This window comes from Typopeltis vanoorti, chromosome 24, assembly GCF_054136105.1.
Source record: "Typopeltis vanoorti isolate ZY-2024b chromosome 24, IOZ_Tvanoo_1.0, whole genome shotgun sequence".
NCBI classification, from domain to species: domain Eukaryota; kingdom Metazoa; phylum Arthropoda; class Arachnida; order Uropygi; family Thelyphonidae; genus Typopeltis; species Typopeltis vanoorti.
In genome coordinates, this window is record NC_143572.1 from 80,847,979 (window position 1) to 80,875,000 (window position 27,022).

Sequence of the window (27,022 nt, forward strand, 5' to 3'; positions counted from 1 at the left end):
TAAAGCAGCAGCAGGCAGAACTTGATGTTGTTGTGTCTGACATTACACAGGATTGGAGGTGAACACCACTTGCTCTTAAATGTGGTGTCCCCCAGAGCCTCTCTTTCAAGATGTAAGAATCTCCTTAAGGAACCATAGAACTTGTAAAGAACGATCCTGGAGAGATCCAACAGATTGGGAGGATTAGTAGGATTAGGAAATTTCTTTCTTACCTTCCAGATGTGGTATTTTAGCTCGTTAATAATGAACACCACTAACTTCTGCTTGTTGTTAGCTGGGGGAGCGAACTGCAGGAAGATGACTTGCTCCTGCAGCAGGAGGTGGATGCGGAGCACGTCGCTTGGCCTCCTCCAGATGAAGATGGAGATGGGACACCGGTAGAAGGCGTGCTCTACGGAGTCCAAGCTCCTGCAGAAGTCACAAAAGGGGTTCCGGGTGTTGTGGAACCGCCAGATATTGATGTTGACTGGAAGGTGTCCGTACGCAATCCTCCATGCCAGGTCCTTTCTCGACAGGTAGCCTTCTGTTTGGAAAGGTGGCCGAAGAGGATCTCGTTGTGGTTGATCCCCAGATCCGGAACATCGGTACGAAGGATGTTGTAGAAGTGTTCGTACCAGGTGTAACTGTTCCGGATCGCGGCGATGTTCACACCCGACGAGCGGAGTTGTTGCATTAGCTGGCACAGTCTGTTGTAGTCCTCTGGAACAATGTCTGCCTTGGCACCCTGGTGGACTGGGATCCCAAAAAGGGGAAGCTTGTGACCAAAGAAATACCGCACAGGGTAACTGCAGGGATGTGTAGTCTGCAGCACCCTGTTTAGATGGAACGCGGTATTACTTAGGTACCTGATGTTAAAGGAGGGGAGGCCAAAGCCCCCCCCCGCTTCTTCGGAAGTTGAAGGATGTTGAGGCCAACTTCCTGGCGTAGATTGCCCCAGAAGAACTTCAGGGTGTTCCTGTAGAGCCGGCTTTCTTGATCCTCGCTGATGTTGGTGATGTTCAGGACGTGCTGGAGCGCAGGGCAAATGATGGACTTGATAACGGTGGCCCTGGAGGAGAGTGACAGCTGTCCATTTTTCCAGTCCTCGAGTTTCTCGACGGTGTTGTTGTCGAGATGTTCGATGTTAAGCACGGGCTGTTCTTCAAACGGGACCCTCAGGATGGTGAGGGGGTCGGCAGTAGGGACGAGGCCTGCAGGGATGTTGTGCAGGTCCCAGACTCCTTACAATTTGATCTTGGTTTTGTCGGGGTTAGATGTTAGGCCCGACACTTTAAACTTCTTGAGGATGTTGAAGAAGTTCAGTACGGAGTCGTTGTCCCTGAGAGTGCCCACCACGTCATCCGCGTAGGCGATCACCTTGGAGTCATCCGTGGTGAGCCGTCTGGTCCAGGCGCTTTATTGTTACGGCACTGTTTGAAGGCTGATGTAATTTCGGCCACTATAAAGGGTGCATCCAACCCTGCTTGGATGTGCGCAGGGAAGGAGTCAATGTTCCAACAGGAGTAATCCTGGGGGGTACTGTTGTCTGAGTAGAGTTGACTGTAGTACCCCCAGAAGGCGTTCATGATGTCAAGTGGTGTGGTGTGGTCACACCCGCCTTCACTGATGGTGGTGATGGTTCGCTCCTGCCGGAAGTTGACGTAACGCCTGTTGTAAAAAGCTGCCGATTGCCTGTCTTCCGAGCGGAGGTGGAGACGGATCTTGATGTTCTTTTCTTCCACCTGCTTTTGCTTATCCAATTCGATGTCGAGATTAATGTCACGGATGGTGTTGTGACATGCGAATCCTTGGCGTTGGCTGGCCACGAACCAGCTCCTCTCCTTGTAAAGGTCCCGGAGCCGAGCTCTTCTGAGGAAGGCACGTTCCTGGCCCCATTTTTTCATGTTTTCTTTGATGTTGTTCTTGAGTCGTGCCCAGGCGTCCCAGTCCCAGCCAGTGGTGCTCCAGGTGGAGCACAGTTGGTTAAGCTTGGCCGAGAACAGGGACGGGAAGTTTGATGGTAACTTCCAGGGGCCCGGACCAACATCTACTACTTCTAAAGGATGGTACCTCAGCATGACTAATTTGTGGTCCGCGATGGAATAATTAACTGGAACGTGTCTTATTGTCTCGGCTCTGGAGACAAGGGATGGTGTTAAGTAGAGGCGGTCGAGCCTTGTGCCGATGCCTTGGCCCGTCCAAGTATAATCTCGCGGGTAGGGATTATGAGCCCTCCAGATATCCGTTATCTGGAGATTCTTGAGGTGAATTTCCAAGTCTTTGTAGCCAGCAGTACCTGTATTTGGATTTCCCCCTACTTTGTCGTAGGCCGGGTCCGCCACACAATTGAAGTCCCCGATCAAGATGACGTGATGGGCGCCGTATAGATAGTTGTGTAACGACTGGAAGAATGCAGGTCTTAATGTTGCATTTGCCGGGGCGTAGATGTTAATGTACCTGGTGGTACAGCCCCGGTACTTCCAGTCGATGGCAAGGAAGTACCGTACTCTCCCTTCTGTATCCCTCTGGATGTTATGGAAGGCTCCGAGGAGGAGGGCTAGCATAAGTACCCCGACCCCGGCACTGTGAATGGTGCGAAGCTCTAAAATGATGTCACGGGGTACTTATGGCTCAGTTCCTGCATGTCCCGGAAGTGGAAAAAGTGAGTCTCCTGCAGGAACAAGAGCCGGATGTTATGGGCTAGCATCAGATTCCACACCTCCTGTTGTTTTGATGGTGAACGGAGCCCTCGGAAGTTAAGAGAGGCGACACAAAGGGGGGGGGTGGCGACACTACGATGTTTTAGGTTATTAAACCCGGCCTAGATCTTTAATGCGTAGCCTCTTTACATACTTGCTGAGGTCGTCGATCTGTAGGGGGGAGGTAGTATATCCCGCTTCGTGCAGACCGGCTTCCAGTTTTGAGCGCGAGTTCGAAAGGACTTCGAACTCGTGCTGGGTGTTAAAGATCTTAAAGCTTGTGATCTTGTTGTCCTTAATCTTATAGCTATAGAGATTAAACTGGGAGCCGGTAAGTCTTTGGATCTTGGAGTTGATACTTTCCCGACGGGCAGAGGAGGTTTCTACCTCTATCTCGGACTCCGATGTTGTGGAGTTCAAACCTCCCTTGGGGCGATTTCGTTGGTGTTTCTTCTCTATTTTAGGGGAAACCGCCTCTTTCCTTTTCTTAGGGAGGTCTTGTGGGGGTAGAAGCTGTTGGTCCCCCTCTTCGGTGGTCAACTCTATTGTAGGGGGGATGCTGGCTGCTGCAGGGGTGTCTTGTGGAGTGTCCACAGACGACGCTCCCTCTGATGTTGTTGAGGGGGGGGGGATAGCTGTTGTTGTGCTATCCATTGCGTCGTCTGTTCCCTCGGCTGTGTGGTGTTCTGCTTCCGACGGTGGTGGAGAAATGTCGGAAGTGGCCGAGGGGGGGACTGATTCCTCAGTAGATGTTATCACTGGGGGGAAACAGCCTCTTCTGCTGATGTTGTTGCAGTAACTGGACGCTTCTTTATTTACCCCAAGATGGTCTGGGAAAATGTTTTGTCCCCTGCGGCGGTGGTGATAGTAGGTGGTGCTGGAAACTCACCCGCGTCTATTACAGGCTGCGGGTTCAACGGTTATATGGGCGCCCCTGCCCTCTCTGCAAATGTGCGCAGAGAGCATGATGTCACGGTGTGTTCGGTGCTTGCGCACTTTCGTCAGGGGTGTGTGCACTGATGAGAAATGTGCTCAACGCCGGAACAGTTGAAACACCTGGCTCGGGGGCAGTCACTACCCAGATGTTCCACCGAGCCACATCGCAGACACTGTCTTTGAACTCCGGGATAATTCACTAGTACACGCGCCGTGCCGATGTTAACCAGATTAGGCGCTGGTTGGCGCATGTCCATGGTGAAGGTGACTTCTCCGGAGTTCCAGGCGGGGTTTTCCTGGGAGACGCTCTTTTTAATGTTGCTCACTTTTCCCCATTTTTAAAATGTCCGTATCAGCACGTCATTGCTGGCTTCTAAGTACTCCATTGGGAAGCGGCTGATGGTCAACTGGTGCACTTGGGACCCAACCATGGAAGGGGTCACCTGCTTCCCTTGGACTAGGAAGCCCTCTAACAGTTTATCTCTCGTAGATGCGTTCTTGACGAATATCAGAAATCTTCCCCTCCATAGAAGGTGAAGGAGAAGATGTTCTGGACTCCTATTAGCTCCTTTTGTACTTTGGAAAGAATCATGGGGTCCTCCAGCCCTGGTATCTCCACTCCTAGAGTCCTGGTCCTGGGGGGGACGAGGATCGTCTTGCTCATCTTGGTCTCTGCATCTAGAAAATAAAAGAAAAAGAATTAGAGTCCGTAGACTCTAAGTAAATCCCGTAGCACTTCAAAAGAAGTGCTACCAGCAGGTTAAAGTTAGTATAACAAACAAAAGGAACAAGTTAGTACAAAACAACAAGTTGGTATTAATACAAACAACAAGAAAAACACTAATAAGATAAATATAAAGGATATCCGGGATCACGTGACTTGGGTGAAAGTGAGGGAAATCCCATCATCGGCCTACTGAAGAGAAGTGGGGTCAGAGTGCACCAAAGGGGAAAAGGAGAGGAGAGGGAATAGGGTGGGAAGGACAGGTGAGAAGGTGGGGAGTAGGAAAAAGGAAATGTAGGCCTCAGCTCATATCTCACATCTATTTAGTTCCTCACTATTAGATGACAAGTTTTCACCCAGCCACATTGCCTGACTTGCAAGATCAGATGGACCATGGAGGTAGCCGGTGCCCAGGTGACCTGCCCCTTCAGGGCATCCCGCCTTGAGTAGGCCTGCGCTGCCTGGGTTTTTCCTCTGGACTACCCCCGTGGGAGACCAGGGAACAAAACAGACCTCAGGGGGAACGCAGAGACCAAGGAAATGACTCAGAGTGGAGCTGCTGCTGCAGATGGAGATCTTAAAGCAGCAGCAGGCAGAACTTGATGGTGTTGTGTCTGACACTGCACAGGATTGGAGGTGAACACCACTTGATCTTAAATGTGGAGTCCCCCAGAGCCTCTCTTTCGAGATGTAAAAATCTCCTTAAGGAACCGTAGAACTTGTAAAGGACGACTCTAGAGAGATCCAACAGATTGGGAGGATTAGTAGGGTTAGAAAATTTCTTTCTTACCTTCCAGATGTGGTATTTGAGCTAATTAATTATAAATACCACTAACTTCTGCTTGTTGTTGGCTGGGGGAGCGAACTGCAGGAAGATGACTTGCTCCTGCAGTAGGAGGGGGATGCGGAGGTTGACGCTTAACCTTCTCCAGATGTAGATGGAGAGGGGACACCGGTAGAAGGCGTGCTCCACGGTGTCCAGGCTCCCGCAGAAGTCACAAAAGGGGTTCCTGGTGTTGTGGAACCGCCAGATGTTGATGTTCACTGGAAGGTGTCCATACGCAATCCTCCATGCCAGGTCCTTTCTCGACGGGTAGCCTCGATGTTTGGAGAGGTGACCGAAGAGGATCTCGTTGTTATTGATCCCCAGATCCGGAACGTCGGTACGAAGGATGTTGAAGAAGTGTTCGTACCATGTAGAACTGTTCCATATCGCGGCGATGTTCACACCCGACGAGCGGAGTTGTTGTATAAGCTGGCACAGTCTGTTGTAGTCTTCTGGAACAATGTCCGCCTTGGGACCCTGATGGACTTGGATCCCAAAAATGGGAAGCTTGTGTCCTAAGAAATACCGCACAGGATAGCTGCAGGGATGTGTAGTCTGCAGTATCCTGTTTAGATGGAACGCGGTATTACTTAGGTACCTGATGTTAAAGGAGGGGAGGCCGAAGCCCCCCCGCTTCTCCGGAAGTTGAAGGATGTTAGGACCAACTTCCTAGCGTAGATTGCCCCAGAAGAACTTCAGGGGCTTCCTGCAGAACCGGATTTCCTGATCCTCGCTGATGTTGGTGATGTTCAGGACGTACTGAAGCGCAGGGCATATGATGGTTTTAATGACAGTAGCCCTGGAGGAGAGTGACAGCTGCCCATTTTTCCAGTCCTTGAGTTTCTCGACGGTGTTGTTGTTGAGACGTTCGATGTTAAACACGGGCTGTTCTTCAAACGGGACCCCCATGATGGTGAGGGGGTCGGCAGTAGGGACGAGGCCTGCAGGGATGTTGTGCAGGTCCCAGACTCCGTACAACTTGATCTTGGTTTTGTCGGGGTTGGATGTTAACCCCGACACTTTAAACTTCTTGAGGATGTTAAAGAAGTTAAGTACGGAGTCGTTGTCCCTAAAAGTGCCCACCACGTCATCCGCGTAGGCGATTACTTTGGAATCATCCGTGGTGAGAGGAAGTGGAATTCCTCTAACCGCATGAGAGTTGTTCACAGCCCGCAGGAACGGTTCAAGGGCTAGAGCAAAGGTCAGAGGACTGAGGGGATACCCTTGTTTGACCCCTTTCTGGATGGTAATGGGGTCAGATAGGTGTCCGTTGATGAGGAGACGAGTAGAGCTGTTGTTGTAGCCTCCTCTGATGATGTTCAGGAGTCCACTGCTGACCCGGACTTTCTCTAGGATGTTGAAGAGAAAGAAATGCCGGACGCTGTCGAACGCTCGGTTGAGATCAATTGTCAACAATGCCATGGAGTACTGTTTGATGTTAACCAGACGTAGCACTTCTCTCATGAGGATGAGATTGAACTCCATCGATCGACCAGGAACACCATACACTTGTGTGCTTTTGATGATGTAGCTCATCCCGATCTTCAGTCTGTTGTTGAGAACACGGGCGAGGATCTTGTAATCCGTCTTCGACAGACTGATGGGACGCCAGTTCTTGATGATGGATGGGTCCCTGTTGGTTTTCGGGATGAAGACGGTATGGCATTCCAAAAATTCCCGTGGCAAGTTTCCGGTGTTAAGGAAGGTGTTGAAGATTGCCACGAGAATGGGGAGGATGTGGTCCCAGGCCTCTCGGTAGAGTTCCGTGCTTAAGCCGTCTGGCCCAGGCGCTTTCTTTGTACGGCACTGTTTGAAGGCTGATGTTATTTCCGCCGCAGTAAACGGTGCATCCAACCCTGCTTGGATGTGCGCAGGGAAGGTGTCAATATTCCAACAGGAGTAATCCCGGGGGGTACTGTTGTCTTGATAGAGTTGACTGTAGTACCCCCAGAAGGCGTTCATGATATTAGGTGTGGTGGTGTGTTCACACCCGCCTTCCTTGATGGTAGTAATGGTACGCTCCTGCCGGAAGTTGATGTAAGGCCTGTTGTAAAAAGCGGCCGATTGCCTATCTTCCGAGCGGAGGTGGAGACGGATCTTTATGTTCTTTTCTTCCACCTGCTTCTGTCTCTCCAATTCGATGTCGAGATTAATGTCACGGATCGCGTTGTGACATGGAAAACCTTGGTGTTGGCTAGCTACGAACCAGCTCCTCTCCTTGTAAAGGTCCCGGAGCCGAGCTCTTCTGAGGAAGGCACGTTCCTGGCCCCATTTTATCATGTTTTCTTTGATGATAAGTTTTAGTCGTGCCCAGGCGTCTCAGCCAGCGGTGCACCAGGTGGAGCACAGTTGGTTAATCTTGGCTGAGAACAGGGACGGGAAGTCTGGTGGTAACTTCCAGGGGCCCGGACCAACATCTACGGCTTCTAATGGATGGTAACTGAGCACGACTAATTTGTGGTCCGAGATGGTAGAATTAATCGGAACGTGCCTTATTTTCTCGACTGGAGACAAGGGATGGTGACAAATAGAAGCGGTCGATTCGGGTGCCGATACCTCGGCCTGTCCAAGTATAATCCCGACAGTAGGGGTTATGAGCCCTCCAGATGTCGGACAACTGGAGATTCCTGATGTGGGTTTCCAGTTGTCTGTTGCCAGCAGTACCTGCATTCGGGTTTTCCCCTACTTTATCGTAGGCCGGTTCCGCCGCACAATTAAAGTCCCCCATCAAGATGACGTGATGGGCGCCGTATAAGTACGGATGGAGCGACTGGAAGAATGCAGGCCTAGATGGTGGGTCTGCCGGGGCGTAGATGTTAATGTTCCTGGTGGTACAGCCCCGGTACTTCCAGTCGACGGCAAGGACTCTCCCTTCTGTATCCCTCTGGATGTTATGGAAGGCTCCGAGGAGGGGGGCTAGCATAAGTACCCCGACCCCGGCGGTGGTATTTGTGCCGAAACTCCAGAATGAATGGACGGGGTACTTATGGCTCAGTTCCTGCATATCCTGGAAATGATAGAAATGTGTCTCTTGCAGGAACAAGAGCCGGATGTTAAACGCTAGCATAAGTTTCCACACCTCCTCTTGTTTGGATGGTGAACGGAGCCCTCTGATGTTAAGAGAGGCAACACAAAAGGGGGATGGCGACATTATGATGTTTTTATACCCGGCCTAGATCTTTGATGCGAAGCTGTTTAACATATTTAATTAGGTTGTCAACTTGCAGGGGGGGGAGGTAGAATATCCAACTCCCTACAGACCGGCTTCCAGTTTACCACACGAGCTCGAGAGTACCTCGAACTCGTGGCGAATGTTCTTGATCTTGAAGCTGACGATCTTGTTGTCTTTAATGTCATAGTCGTATAAGTTAAACTGGGAGCCGGTAAATTTTTTAATTTTGGAATTGACACTTTCCTTGTGCCTAGAAGGGGTTTCCACCTCCATTTCGGACTCCGATGTTGTGGCGTCCGTGCTCTTCCTGGAGTGGCTTCGATGGTGTTTTTTTTCCGATTTTGGGGAAGCCACTTCCTTCCTTTTTTTGGGAGGCGCTTTAGGAGGTGAAAGGTCTTGTACCCCCTCCTGTGTCTTTTGTTCTGCAGGGAGTGGAATGCTGGCTACTGCAGGGGAAGTCTGTGAAGCGCAAACAGAAGAAGCTTCCTCTGATGTTGTTGAGGGGGGAATAGCTGTTGTTGTTTCACTACCCATAGCTTCTTCTGTACTCCCCTCGACTGTAGGTTGTTCTTGTTCCGATGGTGGTGGTGGTGGAACACTGGATGTTGCCGAGGGGGGGGACTGCTTCTTCAGCGGATGTGGTTGCTTGGGAGGAAGCAGTTCCTTCTGCTGGTGTTGTTGCAGATTGTCGATTCGGGATTTTACCCAAGATGGTCTGGGTAAACTTCTTCTCCCCGCTGTTGGTAAGTGGATCTGGAGATTCAGCGTCTCGGGCAGGCTGCGAAGGAAGTGCCTCAATTGGCGCCCCTGCCCGCTCTGCAATTGTTCGTAGTGGACAAGATGTAACTGTATGGTCCTTCGCAGAGCATTTACGGCAGGGGTGAGGGCACTGGTTAGAGATGTGCCCGGCGCCGACGCAGTTGAAGCACTTGGCTCGGGGGCAGTCACTCCCCAGATGTTCAATCGAGCCACATCGTAAGCACTGCCGTTGTACTCCGGGGTAGTTCACAAGAACACGCGACGTGCCGATGTTTACGAGGTTTGGCACTGGTTGCCGCATGTCCATGGTAAAAGTTACCTCGCCAGAGTACCAAGCGGGGTCTTCCTTGGAGACGCTCTTTTTGATGTTGCTCACTTTCCCCCACTTGCTAAATGTCTGTGTGAGCACGTCGTCTCCGGACTCTAGGTATTCCATGGGGAAGCGGTCGATTCTGATCTGGCGAACCTGTGATCCCACCATGGTTGGGATCACCTGCTTCCCTTGGACGGTGAAGCCCTCTAGAAGTTTGTCTCTCGTGGCCGCATTTTTAACGACGAATATAAATCGTCCTCCTCCAAAGGTGGTGAAGGAGAAGATGTTATTAACTCCTACGCTCTCCTGAAGAACGGTGGTAAGAACTCTGGGATCCTCTAAACCTGGAATCTCCACTCCAAGTGTCCTAGTCCTGGGGGGGACGTAGACTGGTCTACTCATCTTTATCTCTGCGTCTAAAAAAAAAGAAAAAAAATTAAGAGTCTTGCGACTCTGAAAATCCCGTAGTGCGTTAAACGCACTACCAGCAAGTTAGTAAAGTTAGTATAAAAAAGCAACAAGTTAGTAACAAAATATTTTGTTACTAACTTGTTGCTTTTTTATACTAATATTAATACAAAACAGCAAAACAATACACTAATACAACAAATAAAGTAAAGGATATCTTGCGCGACTTTTCACCGGCAAACAAATCTCGTCAGTGAGAAGCGGGACCTAATACCAAAGTGTATAGCGAAAAGAACTTATGTACTTTGCGAACGAGTTTTCCAAACAGGTGCAACCATTAAGTTACTTAAGTATAAAGAGCTAATAAGCTTCATTTCGGCAATGAAAACATTATTTAAATTAAGGGGATATTAAATCCCACATAGTTTTAAAACCGAATAAGAAACTCAAAGATTAGAATCAGAGAGTTTCTTGCCGAATATAGTAAACTATAACGAATCGGCGACACTAGCGTTAGCCAATGCAAGTGATCCTAGTACGTAGTACAATACCGGGCAGCTCGTTGCAAAGGTGGGGAAGTTCAGATCGCTATTCTTAGGTTTAGTCTTAGGTTTAGATCGCTATTCTCTATTCTATCCTTAATTTAAGTAATGTTTTCATTGCCGAAATGAAGCTTATTAGCTCTTTATACATAAGTAACTTAATGGTTGCACCTGTTTGGAAAACTCGTTCGCAAAGTACATAAGTTCTTTTCGCTATACACTTTGGTATTAGGTCTAGCTACTCACTGATGAAGACTCTAACCAGTGACGAGACGTAATCTCTACGGAAAGTCACGTGATCCCGGATATCCTTTATATTTGTCTTATTAGTTTTTCTTGTTGTTTGTATTAATATTAGGATACTAACTTGTTGTTTTTTTATACTAACTGTACTAACTTGCTGGTAGTACTTCCTTTGAAGTACTACGGGATCAATTCAGAGTCGACGGACTCTAATTCTATTCTTTTTTTTCTTTTTAGAACGCAGAGATCGAGATGAGTAAAACAATCCTCGTCCCCCCCAGGACCAGGACTCTAGGAGTGGAGATACCAGGGCTGGAGGACCCCAGGATTCTGTCTAAAGTCCTTAAGGAGCTGGTAGGAGTCCAGAACATCTTCTCCTTCACCTTCTATGGAGGGGGAAGATTTCTGATAGTCGTCAAGAACGCATCTACGAGAGACAAACTGTTAGAGGGCTTCCTAGTCCAAGGGAAGCAGGTGACATCTTCCATGGTTGGGTCCCAAGTGCGCCAGTTGACCATCAGCCGCTTCCCCATGGAGTACTTAGAAGCCGGCAATGACGTGCTGATACAGACATTTTCAAAATGGGGAAAAGTGAGTAACATTAAAAAGAGCGTCTCCCAGGAAGACCCCGCCTGGTACTCCGGAGAAGTCACCTTCACCAGGGACATGCGTCAACCAGTGCCTACTCTGGTTAACATCGGCACGGCGCGTGTACTAGTGAATTATCCCGGAGTTCAAAGACAGTGTCTGCGATGTGGCTCGGTGGAACATCTGGGTAGTGACTGCCCCCGAGCCAAGTGTTTCAACTGTTCCGGCGTTGGGCACATTTCCCATCAGTGCACACACCCCTGCCGAAAGTGCGCAAGCACCGAACACACAGTGACATCATGCTCTCTGCGCACATTTGCAGAGAGGGCAGGGGCGCCCATAGAACCGTTGAACCCGCAGCCTGTAATAGACGCGGGTGAGTTTCCAGCACCACCTACTATCACCACCGACGCAGGGGACAAAACATTTTCCCAGACTATCTTGAGGAAAATAAAGAGGCGTCCAGTTACTGCAACAACATCAGCAGAAGAGACTGTTTCCCCCCCCCCCCCAGTGATAACATCTACTGAGGAATCAGTCCCCTCCTCGGCTACTTCCGACATTCCTCTACCACCGTCGGAAGCAGAACACCACACAGCCGAGGGAACAGACGGCGCAATGGATAGCACAACAACAGCTATCCCCCCCTCAACAACATCAGAGGAAGCGTCGTCTAAGGATGCTTCACAAGACACCCCTGCAGCAGCCAGCATCCCCCCTGCAGTAGAGTTGACCACCGAAGAGGTGGACCAACAGCTTCTACCCCCACAAGACCTCCCTAAGAAAAGGAAAGAGGCGGTTCCCCCTAAAATAGAGAAGAAACACCAACGAAGTCGCCCCAAGGGAGGTCTGGACTCCACAACATCGGAGTCCGAGATAGAGGTAGAAACCTCCCCTTCCCGTCGGGAAAGTATCAACTCTAAGATCCAAAGACTTACCGGCTCCCAGTTTAATCTCTATAGCTATAAGATTAAGGACAACAAGACCACAAGCTTTAAGATCTTTAATACCCAGCACGAGTTCGAAGTCCTTTCGAACTCGCGCTCAAAACTGGAAGCCGGTCTGCACGAAGCGGGATATACTACCTCCCCCCTACAGATCGACGACCTCAGCAAGTATGTAAAGAGGTTACGCATTAAAGATCTAGGCCGGGTTTAATAACCTAAAACATCGTAGTGTCGCCACCCCCCTTTTGTGTCACCTCTCTTAACATCCGAGGGCTCCGTTCACCATCAAAACAACAGGAGGTGTGGAATCTGATGCTAGCCCATAACATCCGGCTCTTGTTCCTGCAGGAGACTCACTTTTTCCACTTCCGGGACATGCAGGAACTGAGCCATAAGTACCCCGTGACATCATTTTGGAGCTTCGGCACAAGATACAGCGCCGGGGTTGGGGTACTTATGCTAGCTCCCCTCCTCGGAGCCTTCCATAACATCCAGAGGGACACAGAAGGGAGAGTCCTTGCCGTCGACTGGAAGTACCGGGGCTGTACCACCAGGTACATTAACATCTACGCCCCGGCAAATGCCACATTAAGACCTGCATTCTTCCAGTCGTTACACAACTATCTCTACGGCGCCCATCATGTCATCCTGATGGGGGACTTCAACTGTGTGGCGGACCCGGCCTACGACAAAGTAGGGGGAAATCCAAATACAGGTACTGCTGGCTAGGAAGACTTGGAAATTCACCTTAAGAATCTCCAGTTGACGGACATCTGGAGGACTCACAACCACTACCATCGGGATTATACTTGGACTGGCCAAGGTATCGGCACACGGCTTGACCGTCTCTACTTGTCACCATCCCTTGTCTCCAGAGTCGAAGCAATAAGGCACGTTCCAGTTAATTATTCCATCTCAGACCACAAATTAGTCATGCTCAGGTACCATCCTTTAGAAGTAGTAGATGTTGGTCCGGGCCCCTGGAAGTTACCATCAAACTTCCCGTCCCTGTTCTCGGCCAAGCTTAACCAACTGTGCTCCACCTGGAGCACCACTGGCTGGGACTGGGACGCCTGGGCACGACTCAAGAACAACGTCAAAGAAAACATGAAAAAATGGGGCCAGGAACGTGCTTTCCTCAGAAGAGCTCGGCTCCGGGACCTTTACAAGGAGAGGAGCTGGTTCGTGGCCAGCCAACGCCAAGGTTTTCCATGTCACAACACCATCCGTGACATTAATCTCGACATCGAATTGGAGAAGCAAAAGCAGGTGGAAGAAAAGAACATCAAGATCCGTCTCCACCTCCGCTCGGAAGACAGGCAATCGGCAGCTTTTTACAACAGGCGTTACGTCAACTTCCGGCAGGAGCGAACCATCACCACCATCAGTGAAGGCGGGTGTGACCACACCACACCACCTGACATCATGAACGCCTTCTGGGGTACTACAGTCAACTCTACTCAGACAACAGTACCCCCCAGCACACATCCACGCAGGGTTGGATGCACCCTTTACAGCGGCCGAAATTACATCAGCCTTCAAACAGTGCCGTAACAATAAAGCGCCTGGGCCAGACGGCTTAAGCACGGAACTCTACCGAGAGGCCTGGGACCACATCCTCCCCATTCTCGTGGCAGTCTTCAACATCTTCCTTACCACCGGGAACCTGCCGCGAGAATTTCTGGAATGCCATACCGCCTTCATCCCGAAAACCAACAGGGACCCTTCGGTCATCAAAAACTGGCGCCCCATCAGTCTGTCGAACACGGACTACTAGATCCTCGCCCGTGTTCTCAACAACAGACTGAAAATCGGGATGAGGTACATCATCAAAAGTACACAAGTGTATGGTGTTCCTGGTCGATCGATGGAGTTCAATCTCATCCTCATCAGGGAAGTGCTACGTCTGGTTAACATCAAACAGTATTCTATGGCATTGTTGACAATTGATCTGAACCGAGCGTTCGACAGCGTCCGGCATTGCTTTCTCTTCAACATCCTACAGAAAGTCGGGGTCAGCAGTGGACTTCTTAACATCATCAGAGGAGGCTACAACAACAGCACTACTGGCCTCCTCATCAACGGACACCTATCTGACCTCATTACCATCCAGAAAGGGGTCAAACAAGGGTGTCTCCTCAGTCCGCTGCTCTTTGCTCTAGTCCTTGAAACGTTCCTGAGGGCTGTGAACAACTCTCAAGCGGTTAGAGGATTTCCACTTCCTCTCACCACGGATGACTCCAAGGTGATCGCCTACGCGGATGACGTGGTGGGCACTCTCAGGGACAACGACTCCGTACTGAACTTCTTCAACATCCTCAAGAAGTTTAAAGTGTCGGGGCTAACATCTAACCCCGACAAAACCAAGATCAAATTGTAAGGAGTCTGGGACCTGCACAACATCCCTGCAGGCCTCGTCCCTACTGCCGACCCCCTCACCATCCTGGCGGTCCCGTTTAAAGAACGGCCCGTGCTTAACATTGAACATCTCGACAACAACACCGACGAGAAACTCGAGGACTAGAAAAATGGACAGCTGTCACTCTCCTCCAGGGCCACCGTCATCAAGTCCATCCTTTGCCTTGCGCTCCAGCACGTCCTGAACATCACCAACATCAGCGAGGATCAAGAAAGCCGGCTCTACAGGATCCCCCTGAAGTTCTTCTGGGGCAATCTACGCCAGGAAGTTGGCCTCAACATCCTTCAACTTCCGGAGAAGCGGGGGGGGGGCTTTGGCCTCCCTTCCTTTAACATCAGGTACCTAAGTAATACCGCGTTCCATCTAAACAGGGTGCTGCAGACTACACATCCCTGCAGTTACCCTGTGCGGTATTTCTTGGGTCACAAGCTTCCCCTTTTTGGGATCCCAGTCCACCAGGGTCCCAAGGCGGACATTGTTCCAGAGGACTACAACAGACTGTGCCAGCTAATGCAACAACTCCGCTCGTCGGGTGTGAAAATCGCCGCGATCCGGAACAGTTACACCTGGTACGAACACTTCTTCAACATCGTTCGTACCGATGTTCCGGATCTGGGGATCAACCACAACGAGATCCTCTTCGGCCACCTCTCCAAACAGAAGGCTACCTGTCGAGAAAGGACCTGGCATGGAGGATTGCGTACGGACACCTTCCAGTCAACATCAATATCTGGCGGTTCCACAACACCCGGAACCCCTTTTGTGACTTCTGCAGGAGCTTGGACTCCGTAGAGCACGCCTTCTACCGGTGTCCCATCTCCATCTTCATCTGGAGGAGGCTAAGCGACGTACTCCGCATCCCCCTCCTGCTGCAGGAGCAAGTCATCTTCCTGCAGTTCGCTCCCCCAGCTAACAACAAGCAGAAGTTAGTGGTGTTCATTATTAACGAGCTAAAATACCACATCTGGAAGGTAAGAAAGAAATTTCCTAATCCTACTAATCCTCCCAATCTGTTGGATCTCTCCAGGATCGTTCTTTACAAGTTCTACGGTTCCTTAAGGAGATTCTTACATCTTGAAAGAGAGGCTCTGGGGGACATCACATTTAAGAGCAAGTGGTGTTCACCTCCAATCCTGTGTAATGTCAGACACAACAACATCAAGTTCTGCCTGTGCTGCTTTAAGATCTCCATCTGCAGCAGCAGCTCCACTCTGAGTCATTTCCTTGGTCTCTGCGTCCACCCTGAGGTCTGTTCTATTCCCTGGTCTCCCACGGAGGTAGGTCGGAGGAAAAACCCAGGCAGCGCAGGCCTACTCGAGGCGGGCTGCCCTGAAGGGGCAGGTTACCTGGGCACTGGCTACCTGCGTGGTCCTTTCAATGTTGAGAGCCGGGACAGCTGGGGTGAAACAGTATCATCTAATAGTGAGGAGCTAGATAGGTGTGAGACATGAGCTGAGGCCTACACTTCCTTTTTCCAACTCCCCCCCCACCCTTCCCATCCTATTCCCTTTCCTCTCCTTTTCCCCTTTCCCATCCCCCCTCATTTCCCCACCTCAATCTCACTGTCACTTCCCCTCCCTTCTTTTTCTTTCCTACTAGGGGCACTGTGACCCCGCCATTTTTCGTAGGCCAATAATGGGATTCCCCTTACTTTCACCCCGGCTGAAACCGGTCTGGGTAGTGACCTCCCTCCATAATGTAATAACAGCATACATTTCCTAGGAAATGTGTTTTTACATTATGGAAAATACCTAGGAATAGCGATCTGAACTTCCTTCACTTCTGCCACGAGTTGCCCGGTACTGTACTACGTACTAGGATCACTTGCATTGGCTAACGCTAGTGTCGCCGATACTTTATAGTTTACTATATTCGGCAAGAAACTCTCTGATTCTAATCTTTGAGTTTCTTATTCGGTTTTAAAACTATGTGGGATTTAATATCCCCTTAATTTTAGTAATGGCTTCATTGGTTTTTCTTTCTCTCCAATATACTTCACCCAATACTCTCCAGCAGTACACTTCAGACTTTCCAGTTCCTTTCCAGTCCTGTGATGTTATACTTCGAATCCCAACTGTATAAGATTATACTTCGAACAAATGGTTTTTAAAGTCTTTTCTGTGTGGCTTTACTTATCTTACTTGTAACAAATTATCTCTTTCTGTACTACTTCTTTTACCATAGCAATTCTTCTTCGTATTTTCAACTTACATCTTCTTGAATAGTTCCTCCACATATTAATGGTTTTACTTATTCCACATTCTTACATTGCTGAATTGCATATTTGAACATTACATAATTGCAATTTCATGTATCGTACCTTGTTCTATTTAAACTATTGCCATTGTTTAAGCTTTTTTCTGCCTTTTCCCAAGTCAGTAATACTAAATAGTATCACTATTAAACTTGGTCAATGCCAGCTAATACAGCTATATCACATGTGAAGCATTTCATATGTATGTGTAGTACATCTACAGTGATCTGACTGTGACTAGAATTGAACTTGTATTTTTTTTTGGTGGGGGGGGCCCTGCGTTATGGATGCTACAAACACTTTCTCAGGGCTTGAATTTCTTGGTAGCTCATATGCATACCAGAATACCAAGTATACTGTGCACGATGTTTGTTTTTTAAGAGAAGTTATTTCAGGCTACAATCGTATGTTGATTTTGTTTTCTCCTGTAGAGCAACACTGACGAATGCTTATGCAACACAACACCTATTTTTTTTTTTATCATCATCATCAAATTCCTGTCATGTGATAGTACTACATTAAAAACTTACATCATTACTAACTTCCTCTCAACAGTTTCCCTCCAAACCAATCTATTATCTGTAAAGACTCCAACATTATCAGATACTTATATTTCTGTCTTCTAAGGTACTTCCTGTATATCAATCCAGCCTATATCTTGGTCTTCCTTTGGGTCGTTTTCCTGCCAACCTGGCATAGAACACTTATTTTGCTATTCTTTCCTCACCCATTCTGTTTAAGTGACAATAACCACCTGAGATTAGCTCTGCTAACAAATCCCTGGATGCTAACAATGTCAAGTTCTTTCCTAATACCCTTGTGTTGATGCCATCTGTTCACCTCCCTAATCTTGCTCAGAACTTTCGTATCAGCGGTCTTTAGTCAAGTGTTTTGTTTCTAACTGAGTTCTCAGATCCATAAGTTAAAATTGGTTTGAACACGGTCTTGTATACAGCTAATTTAGTATTTTGGCTAATTTGAACAATGAAATCACTTAAATGGTATGGAAAATATATTACAGAGGAGGTAAAAAAAAGTCAAAGTATTAATTTGACTTCCTACCATACCAGCTTTGTTGATTCTGTTGTCTATTTCCATATTTAATTTACCATCTTCACTAAAAAGTGTGCCTAAGTAGCTGAAAAGTTTTACTTGTTCTATAGGTTCTCCATTCACGATGCAGTTGATATTTTCAGTGTTTCTGCCTATTTTCATTGTCTTTGTCTTGTTATTGCTGATTTTCATACCACATTTATTACAACAGTTATTCAATTTAGTCATTGATGTTGCAGACGTTTAACCGATTTATTTAAAAGTATAACATCATCTGCATAAAGTAATGACCTGAGATTAACATCTCAGGTTTAATACCGCTTTCCTTCATAATGTGATTCATAGATAATGAATAACAGAAGGGATAATGCACATTCTTTTCTAACAACAGATTTAATATCAAACCTGAATCAAGCTTGTTCTTCTTCAAGCTTCTCCTCTACAATTTTTCTTATTCTCAGGTAAGAAAAATTCAAGAATACAATACTTGCATAAATCTTACCAGGAACACTTAGTAGGAAAATACCTCTGTAATTCTCACATTCAGTTTTATTTACCTTTTTTGTATATGGGTAATATGATAGCTCTACTCCAATAATCTAGAATTCGTCTCTGTCCAGGCCTTCTGAACTATGCAGTGTTTCCACTGTAAGACTTTTATATGTGGTCTTATACACTCTTAGCACTCTTTCCTTCATTTCTGAGCTTTTTTCCGTACTTGAACATTTTTGGTTGAATATCATCTACTCCCACTGCCTTTTCACATTTTAAGCCTTCGATGGCTTTTTCTACTTTTATTCCCAATTACATGCCCGTTGAGTATTTTTTTACCACTGTGTTGTCACTGCTTGATTCTTTTAGCAATTTTTTGGAGTAACTACTCCATAAATCAACGATATTTTTTTTCTCTAGTGTTTCATGTCACCTTTATCATCTCTAATTCCTTTTACAGCACTCTTTCCTTCATTTCTGAGCTTTTTTTGACAGCTTCTAGAATATTTTGCCACATTCCTGATATTTATTTTCTGTGTTCTTAACAAAGTCTTTCCATGACTTTTGTTTAGCTAGTTTTACACAATGTTTAGCTATCTTACATTTAACTCTCTATTCTCTAAGAGCACAAGCTGACTTATTTGGAAGGAACTTCGACATGCTTTCTTTTCCTTCACTCCCTCTTGAACCTCCTGTGTCCACCATGGAGTTCTGATTTTTCTATCCTTGCAGATAACCTCATCAAATGCCTCTCTGGCTGATTCTATAAATGTTTTCTTCAGGGCATGCCACTGAATCTCCAAGCTTGTTTCCTGTACTCAAACTCTTTCATTTTTTCTTAAATAATGTTTGTGTATTTTACTCGACAGTTCACATCTGAGAGCTGCTCAACTTTAATTCGCTTTAAAACTTTCTTACATGTTCTTTTTTTTCACCATGAAATTCAATTTTATCCTGCTCAAGACTAAATGGTATCACTTCCAATTTCAAATCTGCTGTACACATGTCCTGCATCAGTGAGAATTAACTCAGATGAAAACGAGAAAACAAATTTTGCGTGTCAGTCATGCAGCACACAAATTTCATATCGGAATAACCTTAACTGACATCAGAAAACGCACCATAATCATTTGAATAAAAAAAGCATTTATGTCTAAAGTGTGCCACAAAGCCTTTGCAGATCTACTTGAAAGTCACGAGACGATTCATAACATTGAAACAGCAACAGACTCCAGTGGTAAACAGTCACCCGACAGATGTGGGAAAACCTATTCAATTATTTTCGCATTGAGAAGACACCAAAAGTGTCACTGTATTCAGAAAACACCCGCTTTTGATATCTGCTGACAAATGTCGTTTTATTGCCTGGATCATCTGAAAAAAATTTTTTTTATTATTTATTTATTTTTATTTTTTGTACGACATGCAGAAAAAATTCTTCGATTCAACAAGTCTTCAGCGGCATCTGAAAACTCACTCCAATGAGAAACCGTCTCAATCTGAAATTTGCAATAAGGCTTTTTCATGGTCGGATAGTCTGAAAAGCCATAAGGCTATGATTCACAGCAGTGAAAAACTCATTCCGTGCAAAGAGAAACCTTGGGATCTACAGAGAGTGATGAAAAGGCTGCTTTTCTGATATAATGAAAACCTCCGTAGCTCAGTCGGCATAGACAAAGCCCTTTGTTCGGAAACACCTGGGTTCGATTCCCTTCGGTGATGTGAGGAACCTCTGTCTGGTCTCTTTTGACTAAAAGTAAGTTTGCTGGTCTCAAACGGAGGTAGAGGGTTTATTCCTGGTTTTACGTCCCTCGGAACAGGCAAACATTTCCATGAAAGTGCATACATACACGGATCTACACGTCTATTAATTATGTATGTAATAACATACATAATTAACCCCATCACTTAAGGGGTGGAGCTTACTCAGTCCTAAGGAACAGGAGGAACCCCACACGAATAAAAAAAATAAATGAGACGGAATATTGCCAGGAAATTACTTCAAATAAACAAAATGAAGCCTAATGGAGTAGGCAAGGATTGTGTGTCAAATGCACCCACTATTAAATCCCTCAGCTTAATCTTTCTACCTGATGACAATGTACAAAGACGTGTAATATTCAACAAATGTAATATTGAGAAAGTTCAGAGAAAAGAATGTGCGTGAAAGTTTCAAGAAGTCATTCATCGCATTGGTGAGTCATTTTTACGAAATCTGAAGAAAACTACGTGTACGTATTGGTATTCTGCATTGCTTGTTCACATGTTAAGAAAAAAAAAAATTGTGTGGGAAGCCATATCACCGAAAGTGAGAGAAAGTTGCCTTTTTAATTGGATTTTTTTAATTTCTCAATCCTGCTGATCACCGAACTTTCTCAAAATTGTAATTTTTTTTTAATGATTACCCCACTGCGTTGTGCATTTGTTGTCAGCTACATAGTTTAGGCTGATGATGGATTTCTCAGTGGGTGGGTTTGCTGCATACCCAGTCACACACAAGCGCGCACGCACGCACCCACCCACCCACCCACCCACACACCCACCCACACACACACACACACAGAGAGAAACGTGCTAATGCTTTAACTTTTTCTTCTCCATCTATGAGATTATAAAGAAAGTAAGGCCAAGATTATACAGAACTAAGTGGCATAAGAAGATGGTTCCTGAAGCAGAGTTCTATTTTCAGAAATGAGGAACATTTTAGCAACAGTAAAGATGGATAGGTTTGTAATTTGGAGGTCAGAATGTGTCGAATGAATATCCGGACCTCAAAATGTTTAAATGGACACTTCTTTAATGAACACTAGATCCGAGTTTTATTTGCACAGAAGACAAACAGTGCTTTTTCATTTTTTTTTTCTTTTTGAAGAATTTCGAAACTATGCTTTTATACAGCTGAGCAAGCTTCTTATCTCTTTCCAGATGAATTGCAATCTCTATAATTTGAGGGGAAAATATGACAATTCAATTCCTGATAGGTAACAACAAACTTTCCCTTGAGCTCATTGCTATCTGCCAATGGGAGTCATATGGAGGAAGTAAAAAGACGGATTACAATGGAAGATCTGATGTCTGCTCACCAAGATCCAGCAACACTAAAAATACAGTAGGCAGATTCCTGAGGTTCTTTTTGTTCACACTCTTGTACACTGGACAAGGCAGTTAAAAAGATCAGAAGAAAATCAATGGGTTTGAAATATGGGTCTGCACCAGTATACTTATAATTCAATGGACTGACCAAAGAACCAACCTGAACATCAGAGATCAGCTGAGTTTTGAAATGATCCTCTGAAACGTGGTGATGGGACGAATCCTCAGGTATTTTGGACACATCGCAAGAAGGAAAGGAGAAAAGATTGAAGAACTCTTCATGAAAAGCAAGATACCAGAAATTAGGAAAAAGGGAGAGGTCCATGGGAGATGGCTAGATCACATTCCTGCTGGACTAAGGTCGGAGTAAGCATTTAGATTAGCAGAAGATAGATGAATGGAGAAGACTATTACATCAGTTTCAAGTCAGGCTTGATTACAGAGGTGGTGGCACTGCCATCTTCATTAAAAATTATATTAAAGATCACTTATTAACTAACCTTCCAACCAATAATCTTGAGATTACAGGCATAGAAGAAGTTCTCACAAACTCAGCTGGAAAATTTAAAATCTATGCCGCCTACAACCCACCGCTAAAAACTTTGCTATCTGCCGATTTAAATATCATCCTTGGCTTAGAGAACCCGTCATTATAGTTGGGAATTTAAACTCCAAGCATCCTTCTTGGAATAGCAAAACTGCCAACAAAAATGGCGGTATCCTTTTCAACTACACAGGAACTAACTACACCGCTGTTATGGCAGCTTCCACTGAACTAACGCATCATAGTTCTATAGGCACTGCCGATATTCTGGATCTAGTCATCGTACAGAATATTAAATATCAGTACAATCTCAAAATATTAAGTGAACTATCATCAGATCATAATCCAATTTTGCTCCAACTAGGAAAACAAGAACTGTCTCACCCCTAGTCCTTATCTTGGGAAAAACTATCTAAAGTGTCCCTGAATATATTGGTCCTGTTGCTCATTTAAGAACCAAAGAAGGCGAAATAGCAGTTAAAAACCTCACTAAACAAATCAATTCAGCTCTAACAGCAGTCACCTTAACTACAACTGCCCTCAAGCCCAGTCGTTTACCAGAATACATTATGAACTTAATCAGAGAGGAAAAAAAAGCAAGGAAAATATATCATAATACTCGTGTTCGGCAGGACAAAAACTTTTCAATGAACTAAATCATTCAGTTAGAGATGCTCTCAAAATTCATAGGAACCAACTATGGGGAAATAAGCTAGCTTCCATCTCCTCTGCTGATTACTCCATCTAGAAACTATTGAGGAATCTCAGAAACAGGAGTAAATCTCTTTCCCATCTGCAATTAGACCTCGACCTTGCACATTCGGATGCAGAAAAAGCTGAAGCCATAGCAAAGAACTTAGAAAAGCAATGCAAACCAGCATATGAACTTAAAACTACAATCATATATAAAAAATCCATCACCATCTGATTTTTTTGTTTACACCTGTACCAGCCAAATCACGCCTGCCTCACCAGGAGATATATTCCACCATAAAGAACTTAAAGAATAAAAAGGCTCCAGTCCTGATGGCGTCACAAACAAAATTATCAAATTATTGCCCTGTTGAGCTATTGTGCATTTTACCAATATAAACAATGCAATCTTCAGATTACAATATTTTCCTTCTGAATCGCAGATTTAATTCCCATTCATAAGACGGGAATATATCCTCATCTACCTTAAAAAGTTATTCACTTGCTATCATAACCAGTAGTGCTCCCTGGTGGAGCACTGCTGCAAGTCCTATCTTCTCTGAAAATACTAAATTCTGTTTTCATAAAGGCTTAATATAGTTCTGTAAATTTAAAAATAAATTTTTCAATTTGAACGCGTATGTCAAGTTCTTCCCCGCTCCCCTAAATTGCTGATTACTCAAATCTGCAATTATTCGGTGTATTTTTATGTGTGTGTTTTTATGTTTTTTTAATACAATATCTTTCCTTTTTATTTACGTATAGTAGGTTTATTCCTAAAATTTAACTGATCATCAGCAAAGTTTTCGTAATGAGGATGTTTGGGTTGTGTGTGGGATTGCCAGCTGATCGACTTTTTTATGGCAGGAAGCGATGTCGTATTTCATTGGACAATATATATTAGGAGAGAGAGAACGAAACTCTCCATGAAAAAAAAAAAATATATATATATGATTTTTAAACTTACAGAACTGTATTAGGCCTTCATGAAAACGGGAATCTTATCTTCAACTTGTAGAACTGTTTTTGAATTTTCATAATGTTTAAAACGATAAAATAATTTAAATAAATTATTTAATAATAAGCTTTACTTTTTGAAATATTTTTTTTTCAGTCAGTTACTCATTACTTTGCAAAAGAAAATAAGCAAAAGAACAGCAGAAGGTGATAGCAAGCGCCAGTTTAATGAACTGTGGGAAAATGAGTTCTTATTTATTGCGGGTCCTTCAGGAAAACCGTGTGCATTGTTTGTGAAAGCACTCTCTCAGATAATAGAAGACATGATCTTAACAGATACTATAGAAAACATCAAGCTGAATTAGAAGAAAAACTGAAGAGACGAAATATATTTGTGAAACGAAGCTGCGAAAGTGTGGCAACGCTGGAGGTGTCTTATGAAATTGTCTTTGTGTTGGCTAAAAAACACAAGCCTTTCTCTGATGGAGAGGAAGTTGTTAAGCTCTGTCTCGAAAAATTTGCAAAATATCTTGGTGATAAGAATGTTGAAAGAAAAGTAAACCAAATTGCTCTGTCCAAGCAAACAATTACAAGACGCCGCATCGAAGAACTTTCCCATGTGTTAGTGAGCAATTGAAAGGCTATGTTCATGCTGGTTCTTTCTTTTCTTTAGCCTTGGATGAATCGCCAGATATATGTGATGTAGCCCAATTAAGCATTTTTATAAGAGGAATTGATGGTAATTTTAATATCTTTGGAGAACCTATCGGTCTTGAGCCACTTCATGGAAAAACCAGAGGGTCAGACATATTTGACAAAGTAAAGTCATGTCTATAAAATCAACAATTAGATTCTAGTAAGCTCATCAGTGTTTGCACTGATGGAGCATCGTCAATGGTAGGTAGAGTTTCTGGGACTCTAACTTTACTTGAAAGGTTTTTGGGTCGTTCTCTACTAAAGTTTCACTGTATTATACATGAAGAATCTCTGTGTGGAAAACTCTATATTTGAAGTATGGTATGATACCAGTTGTAAAGTGTGTGAATAAAATTAGAGCAAGAGGGTTAAACAGAAGAGAATTCAGAGAATATTGTGAACTGCTAGATATGGAATATGGTGATCTCATCCTTCATTGTGAGGTGCTCTGGCTTTCTAAAGGACAAGTTCTCAGTAGATTTTGGAAGCTGAAAGAAAGTGTTCGTAATTTTCTGGAAGAGAAGGATGAGCTGCATGAGGAAAAAACCCTGTTGTGTGATGAGAAATGGCTATTTGATGTAGCATTTTTAGTTGATGTTACTAGCCACCTCATTGATCTAAATTTGAACCTGCAGAGCAAGAACAAAATGTTTCCTATATTAGTAAATCACATCAGTGCATTGAAAATTAAATTAAAACCGTTCCTCCCCCAGTTAGAAAACGGGGGTTTAAGTCAATTTCCACGTTTAGAAGAACATAGTGAATCTCTTGAAGATAATGGCAACTTTACAGAATATACTGAGAAACTCAGATTATTGCAAGAGTCCTTTAACAGTCGTTTTAGCAATTTTGCGAAAAATACTGCATACTTGCATTTATAAATCCCTTTTAGCTTACTGAACAAAAAATCTTGACGATGCCTAGCAACATACAAATGGAACTTATTGATCTCAAAATCAATTCATTATCGAAAATGAAATTTAATGAACTTCCATCACTCCCAGATGCTTCTGATATAATTAACTTCTGGCAATCGTGGCCCTGTGAACATTTTCCAGAACTGAGAAAATTTGCTCCGAGTTATGTCTGTCGTTTTGGAACTACATACAGATGCGAACAAGCATTTTCATGAATGAAAATGATTAAGAACAAACCACGGTCGCGACTAACTGATTCAAATTTGAAAAGCTGTTTGATGCTTTCTGTAACTGAATTAACTCCAAACATCAAAAGCAAAGCAATTTTAAAAGTCAATAAAATAATTAATGTTTATCTTGTCTTTATATGAAATCTTCTGTAGCCTGTGTAGCTCAGTGAATGTGGCGTTTGCATACCACGGCGCTTGGCCGCACGAAGGAAGACTTGGTTTCGAGTCTAGTCGGCGAGTAGAGGAAATTTTTCTAAGCCTTTTTTCGACTGGTTCCCGAGTTAGTCGATCTTTGGCACGGGCAAGCGGGTTTTTCCTCCCGGAAACTCGGGTTTTTCTTCCCGTAAACTCAAGAAAATCGCCCGTTGAACCTACATTATTTCAGACATGAAAATAAATTGTGTTAGGGACCACGAGATGGCGGCACATTCGAGCCGTCTCTCTTCACTGTGTACCACTTAATTAGTGATAGCCTTGGGCCATCTATCTCTGATTGGTACCAGTGGAGATTGAACTGCCCACTCAGTCAAGTTAGATAGGGCTAAATGGCCTCGCCTATTCCCGTATACGGGAATAAAAAAGCGTTAGCTGATTTTTTTTTATATGAAATCCTTTTATTTAAAATTGTTAAAAGTGTCTATATTACCATATATATAATAAATCATTTTATGCATAACTGTTGAATATATTCATATACCGTATTTTAAAAGGCCTGAAAAGTAGTATAAGTTTGTATGGTGCATCTTAACTAAAAAATGAAAAAATTGACGCATGACCTATAAAAGATTGGCCACCCCTGGGTTAGTGCTTGCAGAGTATTAATTACTGTACGGCTGCTGTTAAAATGTAAAATGTCAAAAGTCAGTGATTTCTTTACGAAGAAAGAGATGGGGGAAGTGGTAAAGAATCTTGCTGAAGAAGAAGCATCTTTCGCTTATCACACGTGTTTTCACAACCAGAGTTTTCGATCAATGGATTGTACATCTAAAATAATACGTAAGTTATATGATAGAAAATTTACGTGTGGGCAAACAAAAACACAAGCGTTAATTTTAAATATTTTGGCTCCATTTGCAATCAAGCAATTCAAACTGTTCAACTTTTTTAAATATTAACCGATTTAAATATGCCAACCCAACTTTTTACAATCCATCGAAGAAATATAAGAAATAAAATAGCAGTTAAAATAGAATGGAAGGATATATCAAGAGGAATACAACAAGGAGATGTACCCTCTCACCTCTGCTTTTCAATATATATATATATATATATGAAGAAGATATTAATATATGAAGGATATGAAGAAGAAAAAGACATAGACTCTAAAATATCAAACTTTGTCCAAGTAAATGGAATAATGAGTGATATATTTAAGCCATCCCTAGTACAAAAACATACTAGAATCACACCATATAATGTATTGTCAAAAACAACTCTACTATACGGAAGCGAAATATGGACCATAAAAAGGAAAGATGAAAAACTAATTCAAACAGCAGAAATGAAATTACTCAGAAAAACAGCTGGATATACCAAGT